This window comes from Narcine bancroftii, chromosome 4, assembly GCF_036971445.1.
Source record: "Narcine bancroftii isolate sNarBan1 chromosome 4, sNarBan1.hap1, whole genome shotgun sequence".
NCBI classification, from domain to species: domain Eukaryota; kingdom Metazoa; phylum Chordata; class Chondrichthyes; order Torpediniformes; family Narcinidae; genus Narcine; species Narcine bancroftii.
In genome coordinates this window covers 216314936-216340232 of record NC_091472.1, presented here as the reverse complement: position 1 = coordinate 216340232, position 25297 = coordinate 216314936, and the positions used below count along the sequence as shown (strand labels likewise).

Genomic DNA, 25297 nt, shown 5'->3' with positions numbered 1-25297 from the left:
TATATATACGCAGTTGGCTTAGCAGTTAACCCAATGCCTTTACAGCGCCAGCGATTGGGACCAGGGTTCGAATCCTGTGCTGTCCGCAAGGAGTTTGCACATTCTCCCCGTGTCTGCATGGGTATTCCCCGGGGGCTCCGGTTTCCTCCCACTGTTTGAAACGTACCAGGGCATGTAGGTGTATGGAGTGTCGAATGGATGGCACGGGCTCGCAGACCAAAATGGCCTGTTACTGTGCGGTACATCAAAATTTTTAAAAAAGAAAAAGAAAAGAGAAGGAGAAAAAATAAGGGGCAGAGGGCCAAGATCAGAGCTTAGAACACTAAAGATCGGAGGCAGTCACTCAGACTCAAATTCAAGTTCCAGGAGAAGTCCGCAAATTCGAACTGCTCAGGGTTCGGGACGGTCCCGATTTTCTGGATTCTTGGACAGTTCTTTTAAAGTTCAATTTTAAGGAGGAGTAAAGAAGAGATGAACAGGCTTCATTTATCAAAACAAGCAGTTTGAAAGAAAAATACAGTTGACACTCGTGGTGGTGCACAGCCACTGTGTGCACGCACACCAAAGTCCGCTAACTAAGTTTGAGAACTTTTGAAAAGTCCAGATTCTTGGGTGGTCCAGATTTCTGGATTTTTGGACTTCTTCTCTACCATCTGACTGCACATGTATAACCAGACAAGACCATGTTTCTCCGGAACCCCGCAGCACACACATAATACACAGTACATAACAATCACACAAATAATCAAAACAGGGATCGATAAATATTTGGGATAGTGTTCACAGTTACAGGGCACTGTTCAATAATCTCACAGACTGTGGGAAGAAGCTGGCAGTGATGCAGCCAGGACAGGGGTCTCTTAATTGTACTCCTGTGAAGATGTTGGGGAGTGGTGGGGTGGGGGGGTGCGGTAGCCTTGCCCCCCTCAGCCTTCTCGGGAAGTGAAAGCACTGCTGTGCCTTCTGACTAATGAGGAGGGGTTGTAATCATATATACATAAAGCTATCATTTAAAATAAATAGATATAAATATTTTGGGATGATTTACTCAGTTACAGGACACCGTTCATCAATCTCACAGCCTGCTGGAAGAAGCTATTTCCCAGCCTGGCAGTCCTGATTATGATGCTCCTGTACAGTATTTTTGACCCACCAGCATCAAGAAGTAGGTGCAGGCCATACGTCCTTCTTGATGATAGTGGGCCAAAGATACTGAGTGCTGGATGGAAAGGGCCCTCGATAATTCTTTCAGCCCAATTTAAGCAACACTCCAGGCAAATGCAGTCAGACCCCTGGTCTCCGGCACCTATGGGATTGGTAGATACCAGAAAAGTGAGCTTTCTGGTTGCTTGAGACTGCGCGTTGGAGGACGAACAACGAGGTGCACCAATTTTAAACATCCATATTTTTTGCTCATTTATTTTCCCACCATTTTCTTTTTTGTCGCTCATTTGAATTGCAGGAAATTTAGTGCATCATCAACGGAACCCAGGGATCTTCTCCACCATTTTGATGAGCTCTGGATTAACTTCCAGTCCAAAGCTTTGCACCTACCGTCCCTTCGCAATGATGCAGCCAGACAAGGACACTCTCAGTTATGCTCCTGCAAGTTAGAGCTTTGACCTCCTCAACCCCCTTAGGAAGTGTAGTGGGAGGGGGGAGAGAGGGGGGAGGTGAAGGAAGTTCTGCTTGCCCAAACCTGGAGTACAGCATAGGGATGTAGTGCTGAGGAAGGTTCCAGAAGAAGGGTTGGTGGGGGGGGGGGGGTGCAGGAGTATGAACACAAGGGCGAGCATTTTAAAATCGAGGCGTCACCTAACCAGCAGCTGTTAGGAAGCATGGAAATGATTGGCGAATGGGAGTAGATCAGGATGGTTTTGTATGAGTTGTTTATGGATGGAAGCTGGAAATGGGCTGCCAAAGTCTTTAATGTGGTGAAGCTGGCAGTTACCAAGAAGGTTTTTCCAGTGACTGAACTGAGACAGGATAAGAGAGAGGTGATGTTACGGTGGAAGGACTTGTTGATGTAGAGCTCAGGGTCAACTAGGGTGCTGAGTTCCAGAAACTGGGTGGGGTCGTTAGTTAATATCCGACCCCAGATTCTGGAAACCAGACAGCTGAGGCATCACACTGACTCACACAAGTGCTCCATGGATCTTACCAAGTTAGGCTGTAATTCTTTTACAGGATCCATCAAAGCAGTTGCATCACCCAGGATGATGGAACTCATCACCAGTAACGTTCATGGGCATGAAGGGGAGGAATGTGGGGAGGGTGGGGGTGTACGGGAGGAGGGGGTTGGAGCTAGGGCACGGAAGATGACTTTTATTGCAATGAAAATAGAGCTTGTTTGCTTATAGTCACCCTCCAGAAGGCTGGAGGTCAAATTTCATCACCAGAATCTAGGTCCCACATGTGGCAAGCCTTCATTGTACGTGGCAGGTCCATTTTGCAGGGGACACCACCATGTGACACAGTTTTCAGGTTTATGCATTGTACTGTGATACATACTAAATTAAGAGGACTGATTCCATAGCCTTTGGGCTCCAATCATTCTAATTTTTAGACCTACAGCGCAGTTACAGGCCATTTCGGCCCACGAGCCCGTGCCGCCCAATTTAACACCCCCCCCCCGCGGGAAACCCACGCAGACCGGGGAGAGCGTACAAACTCTTTACAGACAGTCCCAATCGCTTGTGCTGGCAAAGCTGTTGCACTGACCGCTACTCCAGCTGGGCCACCGTGAGATTAAAGGTGATTAGTTAAGATGATAAGTAAGATTGAAATGTTGACAGGGTGGAGAGTGCGAGAGAAACTTCTTCCCCTGGACTGTGGGGAGTTTAGAACCAGGCAGCAAAACTCTGCTGGCAAGGGGGAGCATGGTTAGCGTAGCTATTAGTGCAATGCTATTAAAGCACGAGCAACCTGGGTTCGAATCCCACGCTGTCTGTAAGGAGGTTGGAACATTCTCCCCGTGTCTGCATGGGTTTTCCCTGGGGGCTCCGGTTTCCTCCCACTCTCCAAAAATTGACAGGGGTTGTAGGTTACTTGGATGTATTTGGACAGCACAGGCTTGTGGGCCAGAAGGGCAGATATATACCTATATACATAATTTTATTCCCCCACACAAATTTGAAATTCCCTTCTCCAAAAAAAATCTGCCAAAAATTTCTGGACGTGGATCAATAGACGTTTGAGTGAGGGCCTTAAGTGATTTGGAACCAAGGCACCAGTTGGGGCACCGATGGGCCAGTGCATGGTTGAGTGTTGGAATGCACTTGTGAAGGTCCAGAATCCAGTTTGTTGTCATGAACGTGTGTCCTGAAATTTGTTGCTTTGCGGCAGCAGTATAGGGCAGAGCAGGGTGCAAAATTACTTTAAATGGCAAATTTGTGATGATAGTGTGATGATATGTAATTACATCACTAGGTCACTAGGGGTCATCCTGGTGACCTTGTATATAAAGCAGTCCAGAGCTACAGTTTAGCCTTCCAGGTTTGTCTTGCAGAGAGACAAGACCTCTTAGTGTACATATTAGTTTATTAAAGCTGTCTTTTACTCGCACTACTGGTGTGGTTATTGTCAGTACAATTTAATAAACTAATATGTACACTATGAGGTCTTGTCTCTCTGCAAGACAAACCTGGAAGGCTAGACTGTAGCTCTGGACTTCTTTATATACAAGGTCACCGGGAAGACCTCTGGTGACCTCGTGGTGTAATTACATATCACCACAGATGGGATTTGTTTTAAAAAGAGAAAGAAAGTGACGTGATGTCTATGGGTTTATTGTCCGTTCAGGCCTCTGATGGTGGAGGGGAAGAGGCTGTTGTTGTAATGTTGAAGGTGGGTCTCCAGCCTCCTGTACCTCCTCCCTGATGGTCGCAGTGAGAAAAGGGTCTGGTCTGGGTGGTGAGGGTCCTTGATGATAGAGATTGCTTTCTTAAGGCACCGCCTCTTAAAGATGTCATTAATGGAGGAAAGACTGATGCCCATGATGGTGCTGGCTGGGTTTACAACCCTCTGTACCCTCTACCCGTCCTGTGCATTGACTCTTCCGTACCAGGCAGTGATGCAGCCAGCCAGAACGCTCTCCACAGTGCACCTGTAGAAATTTGCAAGAGTCTTGGGTGATGTTCCAAATCTCCTCAAACTCTTAACTAAATATAGACGCTGGCAAGTCTTCTTCATGTTTGGATTGACATTGTGATTGCAATTGAATGACCTCTTTCTGTTCCCTTGAGCCTTCCTCTGTCCCCCAGTGTATGATAGCATCCATTGTAGACAGCTGCTTGAGTCTGAGCAGAGAAGTTTTCTTCTGAATGGGAATGTGATTCAGATTGTATCTATTTAAACTGTTTTCCTTGGCAGTGAGAGAATGTGCAGTGAACAGAAGGACATTGTGTAACCCTGCAGAGTGATTTCTGCCCAAAATCCCTGTTACTGGCATTCAGCATTACACATTTCCCAAGCGAAAGAGACAGATCTTTGTGCAGTGTACAAATGGGAGATGACAAGTAAATATGACCGTGATGAGCGGATAACGTTGGCTGAAAACAGCCAGCAGGAGTCAGGTAAGCATGTTCCAAGCTTCACGTAACCGTCTGGGGGATGGCTGAGAGAGGTTATCCAGAGAATTTCTTGTTGCGCTGGGCGGGGTAAATTCAATGAAGCCAAGATCTCAAGGTGGAAGGGATTGGGATTAATGTGGCACTGTACCAAGCCCTTGATGAAGGGTGATGGTGGGGGGGGCGGGGGGAGGGTGTAGGGGTGGCAGGTTGTCACCCACCCCCGCCCCCCCGCTCATTCCTTCCTCTTCTGTGTTCAACCAGAGCAGAATGAAGGAACGAGAGGACAGGAGCCCGAGCTCTCATTTGTGGCCTGGGACGGAATCCTTCCCAAATGTGGTACTCATTCACAAAGTTGCAAGATGAAGGAACAGAAGCAGGCCATTCAGACCATTGAGTCTGCTCTGCAACTCCACCCTGAGCTAAACCTTCTCATATCTAATTCCAAGTTCCAAACTTTTCTCCACATCCCTCGATACCTTGACTAATTAGATACCTATCAATCTCCCCCTTAGTGATCCTGCCTCCACAGCCATATGTAGCAACGAATTCCACCAATCCATGACCCTCTGGCTAAAGAAATTTCTCCTCATCTCCTTCTAATTCTAAGACTGTGCCCTCTTGTCCTGGATTCACCCATCAAGGGAAATACTCACATCTACTCTGTCAAGTCCTTTCAGCATTAGGCATGTTTCTATAACATCCCCGCTCATTTTTCTATACTCCAATAAATACAGTCCAAGAGATGCCCCGGTCAGGCTTTTATCTGTACACTTGGGGGAGGGGAGAGTTAATTATCTATAAAATTATTGTTCGTCTTTCAGGTGGCTCGGTAGAAGGAGAGGAACTTGCAGATGCAGTGACAGTTAAATATTTTCAAAAAATGCAACTTAAAATAAAGTAAAATGTTTTAAGGTTTATATATTCATATAAATAAAGTTTGTTCAGTGTAAGTATGGTGTGGTATTTTTGACTTTTAAACTGTTTATTCTTAATACCGGTGTATTAATCAGGCATTGCAAATGTCAGTCTCAAGCAACTGGAAAATATACTTATTCGGCATCTACAGATAGGGTCTGGGTACCAGGAGATTTATTATATGAAAGTTTATGCTGTTATTCATTATAAAGATTAATTTCCTCCTCACTGATTCATCAACACAAGCCCATCCAAGGATGTGTGCTTAGCCCACTGCTCTACTCATTATACACCCATGACTGTGCGGCCAGGCACAGTTCCAATGCCATCTACAAGTTTGTCGATGACACCACAGTTGTCGGTAGAATCACAAATGACAACGAGGAAGCGTACAGGAGGGAGATAGATCAGCTTGTTGACTGGTGTAATAACAACAACCTTGCGTTCAATGTCAGCAAAACCAAGGCGATGATTGTAGACTTCAGGAGGAAGTCAGTCCTCATTGAGGGCTCAGTCGTGGAGAGGGTCAAGAACTTAAAATTCTTGGGTGTCCACGTTGATGCATTCACAAAGAAAGCTCACCAGCGGCTATACTTTGTGGAGTGCCTGAGGAGATTCAATACGTCACCGAAGACTCTTGAAAACATCTACAGGTTTACCGTGGAGAGCATTCTGGCTGGTTGCATCACTGCCTGGTATGGAGCCACCAACTCTCAGGACAAAAATAAACTCCAGAGGGTTGTTAACTCGGCCTGCGACATCACAGGCACCAGACTTCACTCCATCGAAGACATCGACACGTGGCGGTGTCTTAAAAAATCAGCCTCTATCCTCAAAGACCCCCAGCACCCAGGCCATGTCCTCTTCACTCTGAAAGGTCCAGGAGCTTCAAGGTGAGCACTCAGTGGCACAAGGGCAGCTTCTCCCCCGCTGCCGTGAGATTCCTGAATGAACCGCAGACACTACCTCCTATTTTCTTGCACTATTGATTTATTTTTGAAATTTAATTTATCGCAATATTTGCACCTGTAATGCTGCAACACAGCATGTTCACGACAATAAATGACTCTGATTCTGATGCATGATTATAGTCGCCCAGCAAAAAGCGGGCACAGGTTTTACCTTGCTTTGGCCTGAAGCGGGTGAGCTAATCGTGTCAATGCAGTCAGAGTGAGTGTTTGTCCAGACTTTGCTAAAGAAACATGGTCCTGGGCTGACAATCCTTCATGCTCATCTCGAGCCCCTGTAAGAATCATAAAGTCGAATGGGTTCGTCAAACGAACTGGAACACTCACTTCTGATCTCCACTACTGGACACAGAAGAGATTTCACATGGTCAGATTTCAGAGTTGAGATCACACATCAACCCTGAGATTCTTTTTCCCCTGCGGGCAAGGCAGAATGACCTCTTATTGGCAGTGCAAAAGAAAACTGGACACAGCGTACTCATGCGAGCAAATACAGAAATGCAAATAAACCAAATGAGCAATACAGAGAGAGAAAAGAAGTGCACAAGTCAGAGCCCTAAAATGAGTCCCTGATCGAGTCTGTTGTTGAGGAGTCTGATGGTGGAGGGGCGGCAGCTGTTCCTGAACCTGGTGGGGCGAGTCTTGTGGCACCTGGACCTCTTTCCTGATGGCAGCAGCGAGAGCGCAATGTGTTGAACAAGACTATCATGGATTAAATCAGGTGAAAAGGGGCCATCACGTGGAGCATAGAATATAAAAGATTGCATCACAGAACAGGCCCTACGGCCCACAGTCAGTAGACGATCAACCATGATCAAAATGAACGGTGGCGTCGGCTTGAAGGGCCAAATGGCTGATTCCTGCATCTACTTTCTATGTTTCTATATATAAAACCTTTCTTGCTGCTAGGAAATGACAGCACGTGGGGGAGGGGGATGGGTGGGGGGGAAGCAGAAGGGAAAACACTGGAAATTAATGAGAGGGAATGTAAAGTATGTGTCTGGAAACTTTGGAGAGACTCAGATGCTACATTTTGATGAGCATTGCAGAGGGGAAGCTTACTTTGTGTGGGCGCATAACCCATATAGTTGGTTGAATAATGGCTGTGGTCATTTCAACCAAGGACAAAAAATTCCTTTGCGAATACACATTTATTCTTAATAATTTTCCATAATATATTTTATTTAGAAAATTGGCAGATGTATGTCACCACTCATAGCTCATTGTTCCATTGGGTGATAAGGTTTACATTACATGAGCATATTTGCTTTCATTTACGATTCAAGGGTTCATTTCACGGGCTTCACCCCCTCAGTGTGTAATAGCAGGAAGATGTTAAACTCTCTGATGGCTTGAACAGGAGTCCATGCGGCTGCAGAGGCTGCGGGAGGTGAATCCACGGACACTCAGTACCTCTGAAGGGAGACTCTCTTTTGCTTCTCTTTCTCTCGTACTCTAAGGGGCACTGGGTGACCCTCATGGCGACTCTTTGCCTGCCTAATTTTCTGTAATATTACGTGTTCTCTACTATTACATACAATAAAGGAATCTTGTATTTTGAACTCTGGCCTTTGTGATGACTGCAACTTGACCTGGGAATGTACCATTCGCAACATTAGATGGTGGGTCAGCTCCTTCCCATGGAAACCCATTAGGTTCTACACTTTTCCCTAAAAAGGAAGGGGATACCAATAAGGGTGGCACATTCAGTGATGCGGTAGGAGCAACGCTGTTATGGTGCCAGCAACCTGGGTTCAAATCCACCGCTGTACGGAAGGAGTTTGTGCATTCTGAGTGAGTTTCCTCCAGGTGCTCCTGTTTCCTCCCACATTCCAAGGATGTACAGGGATTGTAGATTAATTGAGTTGAAGCGGACGGCGTGGTTTCCATGGCTGGAATGTGCCTTTTACCGTGGACTCATTAGCCTGAAGGTGCCAATAAAGGATCCATTGATACTGGAGGACCTGTCTCTCCATTGTGCAGATAGCAGAGTAAGCTCAAGTCACAATGAGGCTTCTCCTCTGCCACCATCAACTCGGTGCTCACCAGCATATCCTCCATTACCCATATGACTGCCATGGCTGCCACCTCCTCCTCCATAACAAGGACAAGATTCCTCGTCCTCACCCACCACCCCACCAACCTCCACATCCAACACATCCTCCTCCACCATTTCCGCCACTTGCTACATGATCCCACCACTAGACACATATTCCTCTCTCCTCTCCGCCTTCTGCAGGGACCGCTCCCTCTATAACTCCCTTGTCCACTCCTCCCTCTCCACCAATCATACCTTTAGGTCCTACCTTTGTGACAGCAGGAGATGTTCAACTTGTCCCCACACCTCCTCCCTCAACACTGTTCAGGGGCCAAAATAGTCCTTCCAAGTGAAGCAACTGGAGAAAGGCTCATTTTGTGGAAATGAGAAAGGAACTAGAATGCTTGGATTTGGATACACTGTTTTTGGGCAAGGATGTACAAGGTAAGTGGAAGACCTTCAAAGGTGAAATTTTGAGAACACAGAGAGTATGTTGCTGTCAGGGTCAAAGGCAAGGTTAGCAGGCAAAGGGAGTCTTGGTTTTCAAGGGATAATGGGGATCTGGTTCAGAAGAAGAGAGAGGTGTATAACATGAAGAGGCAACATGGAGCCAATGAGGTACTTGAAAAATGAAGGAAAAACCTTTAGAGAGAAATCAGAAAGGTTGAAAGAAGACATGAGGTTACTTTGGCAGACAATGTGAAGGAAAATCTTACATGTTTCAATGGGTGTATTAAGACCAAAAGGATAGTAAGGAACAAAATTGGTCCCCTTGAAGATCAGAGTGGTTGGCTATGTATGAAGTGAAAAGAGATGGGGGAGATCTTAAATTTTTTAAAATAAGTTTTCACTCAGGAAACTACCATAAACTAGTGGGAAGTAAGAAAAACTAGCAGTGAGGTCATAAAACCTATACAGATTAAAGTGGAGGAAGTGCTTGCTGTTTTAAAGCAAATAAGGGTAGATAAATCCCCAGGGGCTGACAAGATATTCCCTTGGGCCTTGAAGGAGGCAAGAAATTGCAGGGGTGCTGGCAGAAATATTTAAAATCTCCTTAGCCATGGATGTGGTGCCGGAGGATTGGAGGGGAGCTCATGTTCCATTGTTTAAAAAATTAGGCTGCAAAAATAACTCTGGAAATTATAGGCCAGTGATCCTGATGTCAGTTGTAGGTAAATTATTGGAAGGTGTTCGAAGAGATCGGATATGCAATTATTTGGATAGTCATGGAATCACTGGATATATTCAACGTGGTTATGTGCGTGGAAGGTCATGCTTAACCAATCATATAGAGTTTGTCGAGGAAGTTACCAGGAAAGTTGACAAAGGAAAGGCTGTGGATGTTGTTTACATGGACCTTTGACAAGATCCTGCCTGGGAAGTTAGTCAGGAAGGTTCATATGCTTGGTATTCATGTTGACGTAGTGAACTATTGTCAAGAATGCCTGGACGGGAGAAGTCAGAGAGTACTGGTGGATGATTGCTTCTCAGACTGGAGGCCTGTGACTAGTGGTGTGTCTCAGGGATTGGTACAGGGACAATTGTTGTTTGTCTTCTATATTAATGATCTGGATGATAATGTGGTAAATTGGATCAGCAAGTTTGCAGATGACACTAAGATTAGAGGCGTTGTAGACAGCGAAGAAGGGTTTCAAAGCTTGCAGAGGAATCTGGACCAGCAGGAAAAATGGGCTGAAAAATGGGAGATGGAATTTAATGTGATGTGTTGCATTTTGGAAGGACAAACCAAGACAGGACATACATCGTGAATGGTAGGTCACTGAGGAGTGTGGTAGAACAGAGGGACCTGGTGATGAAGATACATAATTCCCTGAAAGTGGCGTCACAGGTAGATAGGGCTGTAAAGAGAGCTTTTGGCATATTGGCCTTCATAAATCAAAATATTGAAATCAGGAGTTGGGATGTTAAGGCAAAGTTGTATAAGACATTGGTGAGGCCAAATTTGGAGTATTGTGTACAGTTTTGGTCACCTAATTACAGGAAAGATATCAATAAGATAGAAAGAGTGCAGAGAAGATTTACTAGGATGTTGCCCGGACTTCAGGAACTGTGTTACAGGGAAAGATTAAACAGGTTAGGACTTTTTTCCCTGGGGCAGAGAAGAATGAGGGGAGATTTGATAGAGTTATTTAAAATTATGAAGGGAATAGACAGAGTAAATGTAGATGGGCTTTTTTCCATGGTGGGCAGGTGAGATACAAACCAGAGGACATGAGTTAAGTGGGAAAGGGGAAAAGGTTAGGGGGAACATAAGTGGGAACTTCTTCACACAGAGAGTGGTGGGGGGTGTGGAATCAGCTTCCAGCTGAAGTGGTGAATGTGGGCTCAATTTTAACATTTAAGAGGAATTTGGACAGGTACATGGATGGGAGAGGAATAGACTGGGTTCAGGACAATGAGACCAGGCAAAAAAAAATGGTTTGGCATAGTCTAGAAGGGCCGAAGGTCCCTGTGTGGCAATGTTCTATGGTTCTATGGCCCCATCCCATTTCCTTACTGACAGTCTGTCCATGGTCTCATGCACTGCCAAACCAACTGGTGTGTGTGTGTGTGTGAGTGTGTGTGTGTGTGTGTGTGTGTGCGTGTGTGTGTGTGTGTGTGTGTGTGTGTGTGTGTGTGTGTGTGTGTGTGTGCAGAGCAAGGGAACAACACCTCTTCTTCCATCCAGGCACCCTCCAACCAAATGGCATGTAGCGCGATCAATGATCACTCGCAGACACGAAGCAGGCAGTCAAAGACTTTATTGGTCAGAAGACCCAGACGTGCCTCTACACCCTAAGGGCTCACGTCCAAGGTAGGTATGAGGGAGGAGACTAGGGGTCTCGGCCTTTATTAGGGGATATTATGGGGAGGTGCTACAGGTATCGAAAGTGGGCCAGCCTGCCCGGCCCAGTGAGGCCATGCCCAGACATTCCTGCAGTGTCGCGTTGCAGCATGTGGCATTAACATTGACTTCTCCCATTTCTCTTCGACCCTCCCCTATCTTCCCTCATGGCTGCAGTCCTCTTGCTCTCTCTCTCTATCTCTCTCTCTCTTCCCCTTCCCTTGCCCCATCTCCTTTCACTGAGCCAAACTTTTCCTCCCTTCAGTTCTGATCATATCCAAGTGACTTTTTAATCTATGGGTCTGCTCGCACCTCCCATTCTACCCCCCCACCACCCTCCCCCACCCAGCGTTTGAATGCAGACGCCCGTCTCTCTTTTTTTTGCCCCTGGCTTGAGGATGGCCCAAATCGCCAGTGGTAAATCTTTACCTCCTACGGACACTGCAAGACCGGCTGTACCCCTCTGGCACCTTTGCGCTTTGACAACAATAATGGTTCACAAAGTCATTTACAGTTCACCAGTCCAACTTTTCACCAGCCCTCCACTCACCCTCTCCACACCCTCAAGCATTCATTGGACGCTTCATTAATCAAAACCTTCATTCCATCTGCCATTTATTTCCTCTTTTCTTTTAATTCTCCTTGCCGTCCATCAGGATTCTTCCAGTGTTTCCAATTTAGGAATTTGCCAGAGGTGCATGATGTCATGCTCACAGCTGACATCCTGGAAGCTTTTTCTATATATGGGAGGGCAGAGTGTGGGAGTTTGGAACAGAGAGGTAACTGCAGAAAAGGGAAACGTTTAACCGATGTGCACAAAGATTAACCCTCTCCTGCCTAAAATCAATGTGATAGCTTTTCATTAAAAACCTATTTACAGTAGGAGCCGATTCAGGCCTTTGAAATCTGTGCTGCCCAATTAACCTACCAACCTCGTGCATTTCCACAGGGTGGGAAGAAACCGGAGAACCCGTACAAGACCCACACAGTTCACGGAGGGAGTGTATGGACAGCGGCGGGTTCGAACTCAGGTCGCCGGCGCTATAAGTCTGTCACGCCAAACCTGTCGCCCGTAATATTCTAAATATTCTTCAACACATTGTTTTAAATAAATACAATCAAAGTTGCTCGTTTGCCTTTCCTCAGATTTTTGATGCCCCTTTACCACGAACACCTGGCAATCTCTGGTCAGCGCGGAGGTGCCAGTGCTGGCTGTGAAACCTGTGGGTCCAGGCTTGTTCACTAGTCCCTTCTCAGAGCAGGCCTCCAGAAATGTGCACCCCTCTCAACTGAGCTACGTGCTGGGAAAGGCATTTATGAGAAGTCAGGAGAATGGAGTTGAAAAGGATGGTAAATTAGCCATGATGGAACAACGGGACAGACTCGATTGGCCAAATGGCCCCCTTCCACTCCTACATCTCATGATCATATGGTCTTGAATCCAGGGTGACTTTACCGTATTTGATGGCATATAAGACCCCCCCCACCCACCTTTATAGCATGAAAATTTATGAAGAATTTGCTTTAGTGCATATACGGGTACCTGGTAGGCCCCTTGTAGATAATGTGAGTTTGTGTGTGTGTGTGTGTGTGGGTGTGTGTGTGTGTGTGTGTGTGTGTGTGTGTGTGTGTGTGTGTGTGTGTGTGTGTGTGTGTGTGTGTGTGTGTGTGCGCGCGCGTGTGTGTGCGTGTGTGTGCGTGTGTGTCTGTGTGTGTGTGTCTGTGTGTGTGTGCACGCATGCACGCCCGCGTGCCTTCACTCACTTTGATGGAAGCCCTCCAGCTTTGCATGGCCGAGATTCCAAAGCTTCCTCGCACACGTCCCTGCACTGAGTCAAGGAGGTGGTGGAGCATTGTAGTGATTTTTCCTTGAACATTGTATGTACCAGTTCATTGTATGTGTGTGTATTTTGTCCCTACACTATTTTCCCCATGTTCATTATTAATTGTACATGCATTTCAGTGCTGCTATTACTTTCCCGCAAGTGCTGTAAACAGTCCATGCATGTGCGCACGCGCGCTTATGTGTGTGTGTGTGTATGTTACCATTTCCCACACTTGCCTTCTGTAAATAAAATCTTTCCTATCAAAATTGTGTCCAGAGTCCTTGCCTTTGAGACCTTCTAAACCTGTTTCCTCACTCACAACAGCTTCCCGCCATTGTGCAAACTGCTGGCGGGAGCTGCCGTGGCCAACCTTCTCACGGGGGATGTATGCAGCAGCTCCGGAAAGCACAGGCCACCCAAAGGAAGGTAGTCCGCTAAGCTGCAGGCCTTCTTCCCTGGACAGCTGCAGCACATCCCCGGGCTTCTTGAAGCTGGGTGAGTAGTTTCAGCACTTTGTATTTCGGTGCCCAAAATGGTGGCACCAAAATGTCACCTTCGCCTTTCAGACCTGGGGTAGTTTTTGAGGATTTTTTTTGAATAAAACGGGTGGGGTTGGGCATCCTATATGCCGGAAAATACGGTAGCCGTACGATGAGAGGACTGAGCTCTCTTCCGAAGTGGTGACTGGGCATTTTGACAACTTCACGAGAGAACTTCAGTTTAATATCTTTTTCAAAAGTCAGCACATCCAATATTCCCTGAGTGGCATCATCCTGGATTATATGGAGCCCGGAGACTACTGGCTCCCAGACAAGGGCTTCAAAGGTTATGGGGAAAAGGCCGGGCTGTGGGGCTGAGTGGGAAAATTGGTCAGCTCATGATTGAATGGCGGGGCAGACTTGATGGGCTGAATGACCTATTACTGCTCCTATGTCTCATGATTATGTCATGCACGTACTTAAATTTAAATTTAGACATACATGTGCCGCTCAATTACACCCAATTGGTCTACAATCCCTGGTACGTTCCAAACGGTGGAAGGAAACCAAAGGCCCCCGGGGAAAACCCACAGACATGGGGAAGACATACAAACTCTTTCCAGACAGCTCAGGATTTGAACCCTGGTCCTGTAACCGCTATTGTCACCCTCAGAATAAATCTAAATTTTGAAATTTGAATATATGTAAAGAGTAAAAAATGAGTTTTCATTGGATTGGTATTCAGGGCAACAAAATCGGAAATTGCTGGAAGTGACGGGAGTGGGAACAGGGGCAATGTTTCAGGCTGGATACCCTGTATCAGAACAGAGAAAGGGCCCTCAGTCTGAAAGCTGCAAAGGTTCATTCTCTCCCCATTGATGCCGCTGGAGTTCCCTTTTCAGATTTAGCCTTTGACTTCCAGAATCTGCAGTTTTATTTACCCTGATTCAGTGAACAATGATGTTAAGCAGAGCAGAGAGCTCATTCACTCGCAGACTGAGACAGGAAGATAGTCTGCCTTGTCAATGGAAATCCAGCCTGTGGCCCACTGATTCCTGATGGCTCAGACATATATATGAGTTACACAAATGGAAGTCAAAGCCTGTCAGAATTCCTAGTCTGTAAAATCATTATTAAAGCCGCCTCATTGCGCTCTCACCACACTGCAAATGTGTGGTGAAGCAACCATTGGACTGTCGGTGACTGCCTGCGCCTGTCCGCACTGCCACTGTATCTGCGGGGGGGTGGGGTTGGTGGGGGTGTGGGGGGTGGGGGGTGGGTGGTGATATGTAATTACACCACTAGGTCACCATGGGTCATCCCGGTGACCTTGTATATAAAGTAGTCCAGAGCTAAGGTCTAGCCTTCCAGGTTCGTCTTACAGAGAGACAAGGCCTCTTAGTGTACATATTAGTTTATTAAAGCTGTCTTTTACTTGCACTGCTCGTGTGGTTATTGTCAGTACAGGGGGTAACCTGGAAGGCTGGCCCCACCTGCTCCTTGCCAATCACCGGCCCCATACACGGAACCAGAAGGGATACAGAACCTTGTGCACCAGTTTAAAGCTAATTAAAGCCTGCGGCACAGTCTTGTAGCTTGAGCTTGTTTGTTCGTCCTGCAGAATGCTTTGACAATGATAACACAATTTCAAATTGTTTTCCTGCAGTCAGGAATATGTGAGAGCAGGAATAGGCGGCTCTAGCCTATTTTACCATTCATTAAGATCCAGGCCAAAACCCTGTATACTTTACTCCATACCCTTTAAAACCAGCAGTTAGCAGCAATATGTCAGATCACCTGATAATTGACACCTCATCAACAGCTATCAGAGAAAAGAATTAATCTTTGTATAGTGGGTTTTCTTCAAGACCTACTTCCAAACTTTATTCTACGTGTCCTAATCCTTGATTCTCCAAGCAGTGGAAAGAGTTTCTCTTTTTTACACAGAAATTCCATGATATTTCCGAAAGGAAGACCCGCTCTGACAGAGTATATAGAGGTGTTTGGGAGATAAATTGGGAAAGATTTGTTAGACCAGGTCACACACACTTTTAAACACAGAATATTTGCAGGAGCTTTTGCAAGAGGGTCAGAAGGCAACAAATGTAACAACAGGCAGTAGCAGCTTTGTCTGGAAAACAGAATTTACTGTCTGGAAGGTCATGTGATCTTTTCAGGCAGAGAGGAGAAAAAAGAACAGGCTCTGCTCTCAGAGTTGCAGTGAGTGAAAGAGGATTGACACAGACATCAGTTCCAGATGGCCTGGTCAAAGAAGAGGACTGGCTGTAACCGGTGTTTCCCTTGGAATAGGGGAAACAGAAAGGAACTCTGTGCTGACCTGAAAGAAAGAGGTTATCATCTGGAGAATCCTGAAGGGGGAAAGTTTTGTCAGCAAGACACTGGGGTGGCTGATCAAAAAGGAATCAATTGTGGATATGCTGGAACAAAAAAAACTCTGAAAACCAACAAGAACCCTCCTGAGTGGTAACCATTTACCTGTTAAGCACTAAAGCCTGGTGAACTTTATTAATGTTAACTTCTGTGCACAGTACAAGAATTGCCTACAGCCAGTGAGATTGGACTGTGAACCAAAGAACTTTTCTGAACTTATGCACACATTACACACACGTGTGCTTAGCATTAGAAGGGGATTAAGTAGGTTAAGTGAGTCAATAGTGATAGGTTAAAGTTTGATTCTGTTTTCATGTTCAAAGATAATTAAAAGCAACTTTTGTTTAAGAAACCCTTTGTCATGGTGAATATCTATTGCTGCTGGGTTTTGGGGTCCTCTGGACTCGTAACACCACCATTAAGCCGGTTTTGGTCTCATGGCCTTATTATTAAATTAAAGTCACTGTATAAATATATGTTGTGTTTTTCTGGGTCAGTACGTCTTTTTACTGAAGATGGCTGCATGCGCGACGGAAGGCTTGTTTCTTCTCTGGACAGGACGGCTTTGTAAGGTGAGCCTGGTGGGCAGCTCGCTTCTTTGCCAGCAGCTCCTGGATTTCCTGGATTTCCTGACAAAAGAGTCTGGAAAAACAACCAACTGAAAAACCTCACAAAGATAAGCGTATACAGAGCCGTTGTCATACCCACACTCCTGTTCGGCTCCGAATCATGGGTCCTCTACCGGCACCACCTACGGCTCCTAGAACGCTTCCACCAGCGTTGTCTCCGCTCCATCCTCAACATCCATTGGAGCGCTCACACCCCTAACGTCGAGGTACTCGAGATGGCAGAGGTCGACAGCATCGAGTCCACGCTGCTGAAGATCCAGCTGCGCTGGATGGGTCACGTCTCCAGAATGGAGGACCATCGCCTTCCCAAGATCGTATTATATGGCGAGCTCTCCACTGGCCACCGTGACAGAGGTGCACCAAAGAAAAGGTACAAGGACTGCCTAAAGAAATCTCTTGGTGCCTGCCACATTGACCACCGCCAGTGGGCTGATAACGCCTCAAACCGTGCATCTTGGCGCCTCACAGTTTGGCGGGCAGCAGCCTCCTTTGAAGAAGACCGCAGAGCCCACCTCACTGACAAAAGGCAAAGGAGGAAAAACCCAACACCCAACCCCAACCAACCAATTTTCCCTTGCAACCGCTGCAATCGTGTCTGCCTGTCCCGCATCGGACTGGTCAGCCACAAACGAGCCTGCAGCTGACGTGGACTTTTTACCCCCTCCATAAATCTTCGTCCGCGAAGCCAAGCCAAAGAAAAAAGACGTCTTTTTACACAGCAAGCTGGCATTACGGGTACATAAGAGGCGGGTCTTGTAATTCCCTGTCCAGAGTGATGTTTAACATGTGCGTCGGACTTACCCTTCAAAACAAAAATGGCGGTAGACCTTGACATGCTTGACCATCAGCATGTGTACCACTCTTCGAGCACAGGCTAATTTCCTGCGAGTCGTACGCGACTTCATGACATGCAGATGGGCGCAAAATCTGTGCGAGCAATGCGCTCATGAGATCAGAAGGGCATTGGAGGAGAACTTGAAAAGAAGCAGAGGGCTGTTTGAGGCAGAAAGGCGCACAGACCTTAGACACTCCAGGTGGAGATGCTTGGTTCTTGCGAGTCAAGTCGCGCTGCTCTTGGATAGAAAGATGTGGAGGAGAGAGAAAGAGAGACACCACATGGGTGTATTGACCTCAACAATTTTGATATAGATGAATGGATGGGTCATTTCCGTATGTCTTGGGACAGCTTTGACCTTGTATTGGAACTCGTTGAGCCACACTTGAGGTGCAAGGCAACAAACTGGGGGTAACCTTTGGAATGTCGGCTTTGATTCACCCTTTCTCTGTGGTGGTATCCTACCCCATGATCCATTAGTGTATTTGTTGTGTCGGTGTGGCCACTTTATGTGTGTGTGCTGATACGCCAAGTTACTGGAGCATCGAAGAGGGCCCTATTTAAACGTTTTGTTGACCTGAAGAGTGGCACATGACTTCAGGAGGCAATAGATGGATTTGCAGAATGGGCATATCCAATGTCTGCTGGTCCACATATTCCCATCAGACCCTCTCATGAGGACCCATTAGCCTACTACAATCGGAAAGGCTGGCACTTCATTGTTCGTCAGGCTATAGTAGACCACAATTGCTGACAAGGATCATGCCCTGAGTTACAATTATTTGTCTTTATCAATTAATGTATTTCATCTGTCGATCTAAACACAAACTTTTTGTTGTTCCAACTTCAGAGATGTGTATGTGGGTTTGGCCTGGTCACACCCATGATACTCGAGTTTTCGCCAACTCGCCCATCTACGGAAAGGCCGAGGATCAAGGTGGGTGCGTCTTCCCACGTGAAGTAAATCTATGTACCCCACTGTACAGTAACGTAGGTGTGGATCAATCATGTTTTTTTTATCACATGTAACCATATATGGTTGCAGTCATGGTGAGAGATATATGTTTAAAATGAAGGAATGGCTGCCTTTTTTAATTAATTTTTTAATTTTCCACACTATGAACCATATCAATCAAAATACACACAAACATTTCCATCTTGAATATACACAGTGGCATCTTCTCCCTTTTCCCCCCCTCCCTTCCCTCCCTCCTTCCCACCCCCCTCCAAACCCATTAAACGTTCAACATGTACAATACATTAAAACCATTAACAATGTCATCACACAATGAAAATAAACAAGAAAATTGTGTCATCTACTTTTACACACTGGATCAGGTCATTTTGTCTTCTTCTCATTTAACATTTTAGGGGGTGGAGGTCCACGGTAGGCCATCTCTGTTGTGTTCCATGTACGGTTCCCAAATTTGTTCAAATAATGTGACTTTATTTTTTAAATTATATGTTATTTTTTCCAATGGAATACATTTATTCATTTCCATGTACCATTGCTGTCAGGCTCTCTTCTGATTTCCAAGTTGACATTATACATTTTTTTCCTTCAGCTAAGGCTATCAAATTAATTTTTTTTTGCGCTTCATCCAGTTTGAGGCCTAATTCTTTACTTCTTATATTACTTAGAAGAAAAATCTCTGGATTTTTTGGTATGTTGCTTTTTGTGATTCTATTTAATACCTGATTTAGATCTTCCCAAAACTTTTCCACTTTCTTACATCCTCAATTTGCATGTACTGTTGTTCCCATTTCCTTCTTACAGCGAAAACATCTATCTGATACTGTTGGGTCCCATTTATTTAACTTTTGGGGCATGATATATAGTCTATGTAACCAATTATATTGTATCATGCATAACCTTGTGTTTATTATATTCTTCATAGTTCCAGATCATAACTTTTCCCATATTTCAGTTTTTATCTTTATGTTTAAATCTTTTTCCCACTTTTGTTTGGGTTTATAGCTTATTTCATCATTTTCTTTCTCTTGCAGTTTGATGTACATGTTTGTTATAAATCTTTTTATTATCATTGTTTCTGTAATCACATATTCAAAGCTGCTTCCTTCTGGTAATATCAGTCTGCTTTCAAATTTGTCCTTTAAATAGGTTTTCAGTTGGTGGTATACAAACATTGTACCGTGAGTTATACCATATTTGTACTTCATTTGTTCAAATGATAATAAATTATTTCCCAAAAAATAATTTTCTATTCTTTTAATTCCTTTTCTCTCCCATTCTCTAAAGGAAAGATTATCTATTGTGAAAGGGATTAGTTGATTTTGCGTCAATAATAATTTTGGTAGTTGGTAATTTGTTTTTTCCTTTCTATGTGAATCTTCTTCCTTCTTTTTTTCTTTGGTTTGGCTTCGTGGACGAAGATTTATGGAGGGGTATGTCCAGATCTGCTGTAGGCTCGTTGGTAACTGACAAGTCACCATATATGGAATCTTCTTCCATATGTTGAGTAAATGGTGCAGTACTGGTGAACTTCTATATTGCACCAGTTTTTCATCCCACTTATAAAGTATATGTTCTGGTACCTTCTCCCCTATTTTATCTAGCTCTATCTTGGTCCAATCTGGTTTTTCCCTTGTCTGATAAAAATCTGATAGATATCTTAATTGTGCTGCTCTATAATAATTTTTAAAGTTTGGTAGCTGCAAACCACCTTGTTTGTACCATTCTGCTAATTTATCTAGCGCCATCCCCTTCCGTAAGAATTTTGTTATTATTCTCTTTAGTTCATTGAAGAATTTCTCTGTTAAGGGAATTGGTAACGATTGAAATAGGTATTGTATCCTTGGGAAGACATTCATTTTAATGCAATTTACCCTCCCTATCAATGTTAGTGGGAATTCTTTCCAATGTTCTAAGTCATTCTGTAATTTCTTCATTAATGGCTGATAATTTAATTTGTATAGGTGGCCTAAATTATTATCTAATCTAATACCTAGGTATCGGATTGCTTGTGTTTGCCTTTTAAATGGTGATTTAAAAAAAACTCTGTGCAATCTGCATTATTCATTGGCATCGCTTCACTTTTATTTGCATTGATCTTTTCCCCCGATATTTCTCCATATTCCTTCAATTTCTTATGTAGTTCTTTTATTGATATTTCTGGTTCTGTTAAGTATACTATGATGTCATCTGCAAATAAACTGATTTTATACTCCTTCTCCTTTATTTTTATCCCTTTTATTTTTTTTCTGTTCTTATCAATTCTGCCAATGGTTCTATTGCTAAAGCGAACAGTGAGGGGGATAGTAGACATCCCTGCCTTGTTGACCTATTTAATTTAAATTGGTTCGATACATATCCATTTACTGTCACCTTTGCCAATGGTCCCTTATATAATGCTTTAATCCAATTAATATATTTTTCTGGTAGGTTGAACCTCTGTAATACTTTGAATAAATAATTCCATTCTACTTTCTCTGCGTCTAAATCAACAGCCACTCTTGGTATTTTATTTCCTTAATCCATGCGGTAAGTTAATTAACTTACAGACATTGTCTGTCGTTCATTTTTTCTTAATAAATCCAGTTTAATTTTGTTTTACTATTTTTGGTACACAGTTGGAAGGAATGGCTGCCTGAGTCTACTTCAAATGAGATTCATGACAAGTCAAAGGGTTAATGTAAAACAGCCACTAGAAAACACTAATGAACTGAGTGTGATCTCAGACGTTGCATAAAGTACTTATGCATCTACTTTGCTTCGCCCACAGAAACCCAGAACAGTTAACAGAGTGGAAATCCCCCTGCATCTAATCAGAGATTCAGCTCACCTCCCCCCCACCCCCCCCCCCCCCCCCAAGAAGTGGCTGATGAAGGGGTTCACTCACCACCACTTACTCAATCAACAGCAGCGGAGCTACAACTTCCATTTGAGTTCAGCAAGATGGTGGGAAACGCTTTCGGACATCTCAAAGGGCATCGGAGGTGCCTGGCCAAGTGACTTGAGATTTGTACCACTTTTGTATCAGATGTCATTGCTGCCTGCTGTGTTCTACACAATGCATATGAGAACAACAAGGAACACTTCTTGCCTGAGTGGAACAAAGCAGTCACCAGCCAACCTGTGAAGCAATGATGCCCCTCCTGTAAGCAATTCAAGCTGGTAAATGTATACCACACTTGCCAGAGAATTGTAGTGAACATGTAAATAAAAATAAAAAAGATTCAATTCAACCGCGTGTAACTATTTACAGCTGTGTAAATAAACAAAACATGGGCAAAAGTCTCCTCACTCCAGCAACTGGAGGAAGGGGGAGGAAGGTGGTGGTTGAAATGACTCATCTGCCTCGTCTGACTGAGGCATGAAGTCATTCTGCTGTGGTGCAGACAATGATCCTGGCCATAGGGTGCAGGAGTGCGGTGCTGTCGGCAGGGAGTTTGTCACAGGGCAGTGGGAGCAGGGTGCTGTCGTGCAGAAGATGACATGAGAGTCATCACCTCCCACATGAGCGAGGCCTGGTTCTGCATTTCTCATTGGAAGTCTTTAAGCATGTGGCCGAACCCTTTCATCTGACCGCTCACCTCTATTGGCCTCCCGTGTTGCCATCTCCACCTCCTGCGCACCCCTCCTCAGCTGCTCCTTGTAGGCTCTTTGCACATCCTCTCGGTCCACAGACAGTAAAATTTCCTTCAACTGAATCGCCACCCTCCAAAAGCATATGGGAGGTATTTGGTCAGCACGGGCTTATGGACCGGAAGGGCCTGTTACAGGGCTGTATCTCTAAAAAATAAAAGTTAAAAAAAAGCCTTGTCTTCTTCGTCACCTCCAGAGATTGATTACCTTTGCTCTGTCTGATGCAACAGCAAGGACCTCCCAGTGGCCAGCCACATCATTGTCACCCTGACACATCTCTCCATGGCCATATTGAAGCCATTCGCCAACTGAAGAAACAACACCCAATATTATTCCATCTCAGCTGGTCTGCAATAATAGCAACTTCCCCACCACTGACCCCCACCCCCCTCAGTGATCACTGGATCGTACTGATCCTCCATCTCTCCGAGCTGCACTTTGATTTCGATATGTGCCTTCAGTGTGTGTGAAGATTTGCATGGGAGGAAGGAAAGTTTAAATTTAATGTTCAGAAACAAACTGAAGCTGAGACATGAATAGCGAACAAAATTGCTCTGCACAAATTTTTTAAAAATCAAGAAAAGCAAAAGGGAGATGCTTGTGAAAAATTGTAAATTAGATCATGCTCCTGTGGTTTTTGTGGCAGTGATTTGAAGTAATTTTATCTTTGTACACGCTCCCTTTGCTTTCAGATTGTTGGCAGGGAGTAAGGGAGTAAAACACTCAGGTGAAATAAGTCGCTGCACATTGATGTAATAGGCACTGTGGTGGAATGGAGATAGCCGTCCATCTCTTGGTAGCAAGCAGACCTGCTAAGAGTGGGTGGAGAAGGATACAAGGATCCTTGTCACGGTTCATCCCCAGCAGCAATGGGATGGAGGACTCACTGATCTACGGGCCGTTTCTGGGGTGCACACAGAGCCCGACCTCCAGAGCTGCTGGAAGACCACCAACTCGGTGAAAGACAGCGCAGGACGACGTGCTGAGGGATGCACCGAGGCTTGGCACCGCCATCTCAAGGGCATTTGAGGGGCTGAGGCTGAGGCGAAGACCCTCAAACAACAGAAGGGAGAATAACGACGTGGGGCCACAGTGGAGGTAATGAGGTACCCATAAATACAAATTAATGCATAGCGATTCAAGTGTATGGATACGAAACTAAGGGTGGGAAGAGACTTCAAATGGTTTCCTTTTTGTAAATAATTTATTGTAAATAAAGACTATTTTTGGTTAAAAATGTAAAAAGGCAATCCTGATGCCTAGTGTCTCATTCTTGGAATTTCTAACTGAATTAATGCAAATGAATCCCCTCCACATCTCTTACGGAATGAATCCCCTCCACATCTCTCACAGAATAAATCCCCTCCACATCTCTCACGGAATGAATCCCCTCCATATTTCTCACAAAATGAATCCCCTCCACATCTCTTACGGAATGAATCCCCTCCACACCTCTCACAGAATGAATCCCTTCCACATCTCTCACAGAATGAATCCCCTCCATATTTCTCACAAAATGAATCCCCTCCACATCTCTCACAGAATGAATCCCCTCCACATCTCTCATGGAATGAATCCCCTCCACACCTCTCATGGAATGAATCCCCTCCACATCTCTCACGGAATAAATCCCTTCCACATCTCTCACAGAATGAATCCCCTCCATATCTCTCACAGAATGAATCCCCTCCACATCTCTCACGGAAGGAATCCCCTCCACATATAACCATATAACCATAAAACCATTTACGGAGCGGAAACACCTTTCGAGTCCGCACCGGTTCACTGATTTTGTGCGCCCTCTTCAGGCATTGGTCCCGGTAGATCTTCATTCAATAACGATGGACGAATTCAATGCAGGTGGAATCAGGTACCTCATGTACATTTTCTCAAACTGCCTGCCATTTCCAAAGACTTATATACTCATACCCCGAGTCTCTCCCTCATGGTCCCCTTTGTTAAGCATGCCTTTACCTCTTGCACTTTTGGTGAATATCTCTCATGAATTCCCTATGCATTTGATGTGCAAGTTTTACATGTCTTTGGGGTAAGACTTTCTTCAGCCGATGCACCCGTGACTTCAACAGCTACCAATCAAGGGTTCTTTTATTTCATAGGGAAGGGAAGGACAAACTCATGGTCAAAGCCTGAACAAGTTTTGCATCTTAACTACATTAATCAATTGAGCACAGTGATTTCTGGGCACTAACAAGTCCTCTGATGAGTCAGAATAATATCAGCTTACATTAAATTTCATTCTGTGACATTAATTGCGTTTCCTTATTTTGGAAAGTTTGCCACAAATCTATGAATTTTTTAAGCCAGGAGGCCATGTCATTCTGAAGGATATAATGAGTGGTTAAAACTGTATGCTTGCCTTTGCAATAATGTAAACCCTGTTTATTCTTGTCGGAATACAACACAAGAGGATGAGGAGAAAGACAAAAAAGAAGACATTGGTCGGTAGTTGGGAGAAGCAGCCTTAGGCAGAAATATAACATTTAAGATATAGCATCCATTAATACTTCATGAATTGCACCATAGCAAACTATAACATAGCAAAGAGTCGGGCCCTTCAGCCTATCCATTATGTCTTGTACTATTCATTCTGTGAAACCCATTGACCTGCACCTGGACTGTACCCTTCCATACTGGTCTCATCCATGTACTCATCAAAATTTCTATTCAATGTCAAAATCAAGCCCACACCCACTACCTCCACTGATAGCTTGTTCCACACTCTTACCAGCCTCTGAGTAAAGAAGTTTCCCCTCTAATATTGCCCTTAAACATTTCCCCTTTCACCTTGAATGCATATCCTTCAGCTCTTGCCTCACCTCACCTCAGCGGAAAAAAGCCTATACCCCTCATAACCTTGAATGCCTCTAAACCTCCCCTCATTCTCGGACCCTCCAGGGAATAAACTATTCAACCTTCCCTGTACAATTCAGCTCTCTCAAAGATTAATCAAACAAACATCATGATTGGTGGCACGGTTGGCGTAGCAGTTTCCCTGTGGGGGTGGGGGGGGGCTCTGGTTTCCTCCCACTATTCGGTTAGGTTACTTGGATATAAATTAGGTGGCACAGACTTGTGGGGCGAAATGGCCTGTCTCTGTATGTATTTGGTACCTGCAAGCACCAAATACTCACAGACAAGTCAAATCTCCAGTATTGGCACTTATACAGGGGCAT

The 25297-nt window shown here is 44.8% G+C and overlaps 1 long non-coding RNA gene across 1 annotated transcript; it reads left to right on the top strand.

Annotated features, from left to right (window-relative positions):
- The first annotated feature begins 3696 nt into the window (after window positions 1-3696).
- LOC138761588 (uncharacterized) lies at window positions 3697-21665 on the top strand. The gene is made up of 3 exons (XR_011356382.1): window positions 3697-4574; window positions 18348-18434; window positions 21241-21665. It is a non-coding gene; the product is annotated as an uncharacterized lncRNA (long non-coding RNA).
- The last annotated feature ends 3632 nt before the right edge of the window (window positions 21666-25297 follow it).